The following is a 9,019-nucleotide window of genomic DNA, read 5'->3' as shown; positions in this document are numbered from 1 at the left end:
ATGAAGGAGTACAGGCATGAACACTTCTCACACAAGAAAAATATACATTTGCACATTAACATATATATCACGAGATCACTACATATACCGCGCAAACTCAATTCTGCTCCTGCTTATTACACCACTCATCCTACTCTCATGCTGGCGCCAGCGATTCTTGCCATTTGAGTGCAGTTATTTAATTTTGTTTGCAGCGATAATGCAGATAATAAATTTAGTTGGTTGGTTTGTGGGTTTTAACCTCCCAAAGCTACTCAGGCTATGAGAGACGCCGTAGTGGAGGACTCCGGAAATTTCGACCACCTGGGGTTCTTTAACGTGCACTGACATCGCACAGCACATGGGCACCTTGCTTTTCGCCTGCATCGAAAAGCGGCCGCCGAGGCCGGGATTCGATTTCGCGTCCTTGGGAGCAGTAGTCGAGCACTGTAACCACTGCGCCACCCCGGCGGGGATGAATTTAGTTTAACAGGTTAAGCTGCTCATAGTTGTTATTATGAACAGAATATTGTGTTTGCTTTCTTTGCAAATACGTGAATGCTCCCATGAATGCACTCGGTGCAGTTGGACTGGCCAATTGGACTCAATTAGTAAGACCCATTGGATGCAATGGGTTTGACCAATTGGGCTATGCAGCTGGCAAAGATTCGTCGAACTGACTTTTCATTTGGAACATGAACGTATTAGTGCTATAGTTATGTACAAATGGCGCTCTATAGAGTTTGCACAAGTAGCAGATCCAATTGACCTATTCAATTGGAACCAATTGAATGGTAGATTTCCAATGGAACCAACTGAACTCTCCAATTGGGATGTGACTTCCAAATAGACTTTCCAATAGGTTCCAGATGGAATGGGAATTCCAATTGGACCGCCCATTTGGAAAGAAAATTCCGAAAGGAACATATATTAAGTACAATTGGTACACATTGAGATTCCAATTGGTTCCAATGGATTTTTTTTACTGGAATGCCTCGCCATCGTGTGGTCTATTTCGAAGTTTCGAGCATACCTATATGGCAGACCCTTCAAAGTGGTAACTGACCATCGCGCGCTTTGTTGGCTGGTAACAAAGCTAGCGGAATTGATGGCATTCCAGCTGAGTTGCTTCAAAACCTCAACCATGAGGACGCTGTTAACGTTCTGTATACATTATGTCAACAAATTTGGACAACCCTGCAGTGGCCACAGGATTGGAGGAGGTCAGTTTACATCCCCATTCCAAAGAAAGGCAGTGCCAAAGATTGTTCCAACTACCGCACGATCGCGCTTATTTCGCATGCTAGCAAGGTGATGTTGAAAATCCTCCAAGGTAGGCTGCAGCAGTATGTGGATCAGAAGCTTCCGGATGTGCAAGCTGGGTTTCGCAAGGGCAGAGGAACTAGAGACCAGATTGCCAACCTTAGCTGGATCATGGAAAAAGCAAGAGTTCCAGAAACCCATCTACTTCTGCTTTATTGATTATGCGAAAGCGTTTGACTGCGTAGATCACAGCAGATTGTGGCAAACTCTCTAAGAAATGGGAGTTCCAATTCACCTCATCTGTCTCCTCAGGAACCTGTATGAAGGGCGAGAGGCCACGGTCAGAACTGATCATGGTCTTACTGATTGGTTTCCGATTGAGAAAGGAGTGAGACAAGGCTGCATACTGTCGCCCTGCCTATTTAACCTATATGCTGAGTGCATCATGAGGAAGGCCGGTCTGGACGAGTCTTCAGCTGGAGTGAAGATTGCTGGGAAACGTATCAACAACCTTAGATATGCGGATGATACCACTTTAATGGTAGAAAGTGAAGTGGAACTCAAGAGACGTCTGATGCGCGTACAAGAAGAGAGTGAGAAGTTTGGGCTTAAACTGAACATTAAAAAGACAAAGAACATGGCGCCTTGCCCTAGCAAGTCCTGGACCATCGAGAGACAAAAAGTGGAAGCTGTGACAGATTTTCTCTTCTTGGGCTTCAAGATTACCCCGGAAGGAGACTGCAGCCATGAAATTAGGAGACGCCTGCTTCTGGGAAAGAGAGCAATGGTTAGCCTTGATCGCCTAATAAAGAGCAGAGACCTTAGTCTGCCAACCAAGATCCGTATAACTCGTGCTATGGTCTTTCCAGTTGTGATGTATGGATGCGAGAGTTGGATTGTGAAGAAGGTTGACCGCCGAAGAATTGACGCATTTGAATTGTGGTGCTGGCGGAGACCCTTGAGAGTTCATTGGACTGCCAGAAGATCAAATCAGTCGATATTGTCAACCATAAACCCTGACTGTTCATTGGAGGGTCAGATTCTAAAGTTAAAGCTCAGCTACTTTGGTCATCTGATGAGAAGAGAGGAGTCGCTGGAGAAAGATTTGATGTTGGGAAAGGTTGAGGGTCACCAGAGAAGGGGTAGGCAGCGAACGCGAGGGTTAGATGGCATCCTCGAGGCGCTGCAGATGAAGTTATGTGATGTTAGGAAGATAGTGAGAGACCGGAAAGCGTGGCGTGATATGGTCCATAGGGTCACGAAGAGTCGGACACGACTGAACGACTGAACTGAACTGAGCCTGTCCCTGCTAAGAGTGTACTGAGGATCAGAGCTTATCCGGAAGTGAGACCGCGGGCAAGCTTATCCGGCTAGTATGGGCACCAGCCCACTCCCAGCTTCAGGGAAATGAGGGCGCTCGCGCTAGGCCCACTCCCGGCGGTTCAAGGTCAAATGCTCAACGAAATGATCATGGAAGTTACTATACGAAGAGTAGAGCTATGCTCTAATATGTGGTCCGCTGTCAACGTGGCACAATCTGCAAATTGTAGTTTTTTTTAGAGGTTTTGGATCAGACCAGTTGGGAGACTCCGCTTAAAAAAAGTGACTGGTTTTAGTACAAACTTTTCGGGTGCCTATGAATTGTCACACCATCTAGAAGCGTCAATACTACAAGCTTTCTGCTATTTTCATCATCGCCATCATTTCCTTTTGGAAATCACCTCTTTTCCTTCCTTTTCACCTTAATTAACTCTACGGCTTTTATTTCTAAGAATTTCCGCTCCTGCAACTCTTGAACATATTTTATTTTCATAATGATTGTGCATTTATCAAAAATTTGAAAGTTTGCAATTTGGACAGTTTTCTTCAATTGTCACCGGCTACGCCACTATTCATGACATCCGAATTCTGAGCAATCAAAACCGCTGTTTTTTTATACATGGGCCCTGTGGGAACTTTTGCAACTGGTTTAATAAAGAGCTCCGGTTTTTTACAATCATTCCTGCAAAAGAACAAGCAGAGGCGAATTTACCAGCCACTTTGTTCTCATGAAACATCAAAACAGCAAAAAATAGGTCATCATGCGTAAGCATGAAATAACAATATTTCATGACGTTCGTGCGTAGCGACTCGGCGGACTCGAGCAGGCGCCGTTGCAGTGTGCCTATATTATTATAACGAGTCACACAGAGACATTTTGGAGTTTCAGGCCTTTATTTTTAGAGAGGGTGCTCTATTCTCCGGGCTGCAACCCTCGAGTTCGCCGAGTGTAGGCGCATGACATACTTTGAGCTGTCCAACGAGGCCTCGCCTCATCTTGTCCTTAATCCACTGAGTAGATATTGTTACAAGGCCCACTCCGTCGTAGCCGCAACAGTTCGCCGTCAAGGACACACTCGCAGGACAACCAGAGCCTAGCTTCAGCATCGTCGTTCTTCACTAGCCCAGCTCTTCGTAATCGTCTCCATGACTGCGTACCGTAACAATACCCCCCAATAGGGTGCGTTTGATATAGAACAGTTTGTTATGGGCTTGTTTATCTACATGTTGTATGTGAGCATTCCAGCTAAGATCTAATGAAATGATCACGCCCAAGTATTTATACTGAGTAAAATTTTGAAGAACGATGCCATTAAAACCGTACGGCAACAGCAGACTTGAATATTTCTGTGATACCGTCATGCAAACAGTTTTGTCAGAGTTTATCACCATTTGTCAATCCGCGCATCACTGCACTACCCTGTTTAGACAATTATTCAACTTTATTTGGTCCTCATGGCTTCTTATGGTGTGATAAAGCATATAGTCGTCCGCAAAAAGGCGAATGGTGACGTCAGCTTGGTTTGTTATGTCATCTTGTAATCGCAAAGCCCAGCGACCTGAGCGGCTGGTAGGGTCCTTAAGTGAGGACAGCCAACACAAGGCATGATGGTCCGTCACTATGCTGAAGGGCCGCCCAAACAAATAAGGGAAGAATTTGGTCAACGCCCGAACAAGTGCGAGGCATTCGCGTTCCGTAATGGAATAATTGCGACTGAGATAGGAGGCGGCTGGCATAGGCAATCACACGAGAGTGGCCGTGCTGCGTACTAGGCAAGTATGGCGCCAATACCATGTCCGCTAGCGTCTGTGCGCAGTTCTGTAGGTGCAGGCGGGTCTAAGTGCGCCAGGACAGGAGGAGCGGGGAGGACGGAAGTGAGCGTTGTGAAGGTCTGAGCTTGCTCACGGCTCCACGAGAAATTCACGTTTTTCTGCAGAAGATAAGTAAGGGGACGTGCTAGCTAGGTTAGCGAAGTTCCGAATGAAGCGACGGAAGTAGGAGCAGAGCCCGACAAAACTTAGCACATCGGTGTAGGGCACTCGCGGACTGCATGAACTTTATCAGGGTCGGGCTGCACACCATCTGCGTCAACCAAATGTCCCAGGATTTTGATCTGGCGGCGGCCGAAGATGCTTGATTTGCATTGAGTTGAGGACCGGCGCGGCGGAAGACGGCCAGTATCGTAGAGAGCCGTTGAAGGTGACTTGTGAACGTGGGAGAGAAAACGACAACGTCATCTAAGTAGCATAAGTACGTTATCTACTTGAAGCCACGGAGAAGTCGGTCCATCTTGCGCTCGAAGGTCGCAGGAGCGTTACAGAGGCGAAATGACATGACCTTGGATTGGTACAGTCCGTCAGGGGTAATGCGGTTTTCTCTCGATCCCGTTCGTCGACAGCTATTTGCCAGTATCTGGAACGCATGTCGATCGAATAAAAATAGCTGGCACCATGCAAGCAGTCGAAGGCGTCATCAATTCTCGGGAGCGGATAAACGTCTTTTTTAGTTATCTGATTGAGGTGGCGGTAGTCGACACAGAATCTCCAAGTTTGACCTTTCTTTTTGACTAAAACGACAGGGGACGCCCAGGGACTGCAGGAAGGCTCAATAATATTGTTTGTCATCATCTTGTCGACCTCCTTCTGTATCACGTGGCGCTCAGCAAAGGAGACTGAATAAGGCTTTCGGTGATGGGGGCTGGCATCACCACTATTGATGCGATGGGTAACGGCAGATGTCTAAAAAAGTTTAAAAACGAACGTTTTTGCAGCAAACTGAATGAACACGCTCTTAACACGTTTTAATTTGCCAGTGCCAAGAAAGTTCTGATAAAGTTTCCGATTCAAAGGTATAGGCAACAAAGACTCAGTAAGAACCTTGGCCATCTGCTTTCTGGATAAGCTATACAGTTAATCTAAAGCAAAGCGCGCAGTGAGGAAATTGACGGTGTCTGCAATCTCCTTAAGGAATCCCCCTAGTGGCTTACCAAGATACTTTGTTGGGCGAGTTGGTATATACATCCATTATTAATTTAAACAGCGCGAACAAGAAGACACAGGACAAGATACAAGGAAGTCACAGTACGAGCGCTGACTCACAACTATGCCTGAGCCTTTACTCCAAGGCCCAGATAAAAACAAATATGACGAAAACGAAACAATCACGTGAAACAACCCCTGGGTTCACCTGATGCACAAAAAGTCACTCAAAAAAGACATCTCTTTGCTTGAAAGAGCAAGAGAAGTCTTACTGACACACTTATTGTCCGTTGAAATAAAATATGATTCAACTATCTCTTTTGCCATCTTTTCTTTGTGGCAATACAAAATCCTAACCTAGTCATACATAGGAGTACACATCTTCTTCTCCTTTTTCCCCTAGTGGCCATTCATGCGCCTGTCCGGTGGCGTATAGATAAAACAAGCGAGAACTAAGACTCCTAATAAGCACTAAAAAAGGATAGGTTGCCAATTTGGAAAAGGAAAAAAAGAAGTTAAACTATCTGACGACCGGAAAAGTGAACAAGGCCTAATAAGCCAAAATCTAAGGCAAGAAGAAAGTTGTCACGACGCATGAGTTCCCACTGAGAGAACTACACGAATGTTGGGAATGTTCTATGTAATGCCTATACATTCCTTCTCGCACAATGTAGAAGTTGCAAGTAGTATAGGCAAGCTTTGCAAACAAGAATGTATTGCAAATTTGCGCGCGGACAAATGCCGAAAGTTTCCGGCCCCTCTATGCCTTAGTTTGTCGCCTAATCGCATTATGCTCCACTGTTGCGAACCTGGTGCAGAGGAACTGTCACAATCCCAGCTTATGTCCCCAAAAGACTCGGCCTCATACTCTACTGACCCAACCGAAATCCTTCGGATTTGCCTAAATTAAGAGCCGCACCTGATGCCGCGCAAAACTTCTCAGTTAAATTTAAAGCCTCGAGTACACTCTTTTTGTCGCAAAAAAGGGTGACGTCATCAGCATAGGCTAAAAGCTTAATTTCATGTTGAGCTAAGGAGAAACCTTGAATAGCAGCGCTGTTGATAATGCTGGCACAAAGGGGTTCACGGTATAGGGCAAACAACAAAGGCGACAATGGGCACCCTTGGCTAATGATTTCAGTGGAATCGGTTTGGTTAGGTCTTGATTATCAATTAGCCTTGTATAGAACTAATTGTAGCGCAGCCTCATGCTCTTGAGCAAAATGTCCCCGATATTAGCATGCTGCAAGAAATTGTTCGAGAATTTATCAAATGCTTTAGCAATTTGAATCTGAATTAGAGCTACTTGGTCAGTTTCATCTGATACTGTCTCTAATACCGAACGTAAAATATGGACACGGGTTTCTATACTGCGGCCTCTAATGCCACACACCTGGTGTGTTCCAATTAAGTTGGTGACTACTAGCTGCATACGGCCACAAAAAAAACCTTAGAAAAATTTTTGTGATCTACATTGCAGGGGGAAATTGACGGTACCCATCAACAGTCTTCAAGTGATTAGCGCCTTTGGTATTTGGTATGAATATAGTATGCCCTGTATAGAAAACAACAAGCATCATAACGTGTTTGAAAAACGTCCATCGAAATAGGTGCAAGGCAAGGCGAAAATGTTTGATAAACTCGCTTGTAACACCAACCGGTCTAGCGGATTTCTTACCCTGTAATTCAGAAATAGCAGATTTAACCTCGTCCAAAGTGATAGGTCCTATACTACAGTACACTGTTCACCATCAAGTTTAGGAAAAGCTTCTGACAATATTCAAAGAAAGAATCAAGAATTCCAGGTGCGTCACTGTAGATAAAACCACCGTATTAAATTTCCTATATTTGCTTGGCAAGAACAGCTATACCTTTCATCGCTAAAGTCCCGTCGAGATGGCTGGTCGCCTAGAAACATATTGGACCTAGACCTTATTAGGGCCCTTTATATCTTTCAGTTGCAAATTTTTGAAGGTCCGCTTTAACAGTATTGATTTCTTCTGCACAGGATCCATGGCGAGTTCTCTTTAGCTGATGTAACTCAATAAACGTACACCCTAGCTCACGAAGGTGATGCCTCGTCAGGAATGCGATCCTTGCTGAATCTTCAATAGCCAAATTCTTTGTCTCTTCATTCAGTCCAACTTTTGAAAAACGGAAAGTTCAGTGAGAGAGCATGTGCCTTTCAAGCAAGCACGTTGAAATATTCCATCTGACAGGAAATAGCTCGTGAGAAATCGATCGTAGCTCTCTTTGTCTAGCGTGAGGATAATAGTAGTAATGACAACGACGATGTAGCCAGTGAATATCATAGTGATGATAGTTGTGGTAACAACGACGCTGCGTTTAATTGATAATATTGACAGCAGCGATATTGATGATGCTGATGATGATAGCAGGGATGATAATCACGATGCAGTTAGTGAAACCAGTTCTGTAGAATTTATTTCGCCATTTCCGCTCAAAAGGAGACGTAAGCCCAATCTTGTAATTATTTGGTAGTAGGAAATGAAGGGTGGCAAGGGTTTCACGCGGAGAAACACCCTCCTGTCTTCCAGCTGGTGGAAAGTGTCTCCTCACGCCACCACTGTTGCTCGTTATATATAAGCCGCAGTGGCATATTGTCTTAACGAATAATTTGACGGCACCATCGACCTTGTTCGTAATAAAGGAATGTTCGTTACAACTGCGGCTGTTATAAGCGGGCTCTACTGCATATCTGCCTAGGCGGATACATTCGCCAATGCTTGTCGATCGTTACAAACCGCATGCCGTACAGTATCCCCCGGCTCTGTTTCACTCATCGTCGTCGAACGAGCTAACTTCTGTCAAAGAACCACACTGACATTATATGGGCCCTGCGCGCTCTCCGAAAATTGCCTAAAAATTCTTTCCTGGGGAGGACTATTACAGACCGAAATATCTAGAAAATGACGTTTTTTCGCTGCTGTGAAATTTATATGCAAGCTTACCCACTGCCTTTAATGGTTTAAATTTCTCGACAAATTTCTCCCTCTCTCCCTCTGGACATTATGGCTAACTGTGGTCGCATTTTACTAGACGAAATACCTTCGTCTCAATGCACTAAACTAGTCTTAGAGAGCTGCTACCTAAGCTAATATACTAGGATAAAGTCCCTGGCTTAACATTTATCATAAGGTTAACTATTAAATAATGATTTCGCTCCTTCTTCTCAGGAATCCCTTGAATAACGAAGAGTGTAAAAGAAAGAGTGCATGTTTTCAAGATATAGTAGCTTAAGATATAATATCCAATATACTGTAGCGCCTGAAGAAGAAGAAGCGCGATCGCTTCCACAAAGACGACATCTAGTGCAAAATCTGTTACAACCTTTGCACGTAGTCCTTTCTAACATCTTTCCAACAAAAGTAAGTGCATCGTCGGTTCAAATTATCTTTGATGACATTTTCCCAAATAATGCGAAACACTTAGCACCTCACATTTTAAATGGATTATT

Source organism: Amblyomma maculatum, chromosome 2 (genome assembly GCF_055883805.1).
Source record: "Amblyomma maculatum isolate TAMU_Amacu chromosome 2, ASM5588380v1, whole genome shotgun sequence".
Classification (NCBI taxonomy): Eukaryota; Metazoa; Arthropoda; class Arachnida; order Ixodida; family Ixodidae; genus Amblyomma; species Amblyomma maculatum.
The sequence above is the reverse complement of the archived record's forward strand: the minus strand, read 5'-3'. Positions refer to the sequence as shown.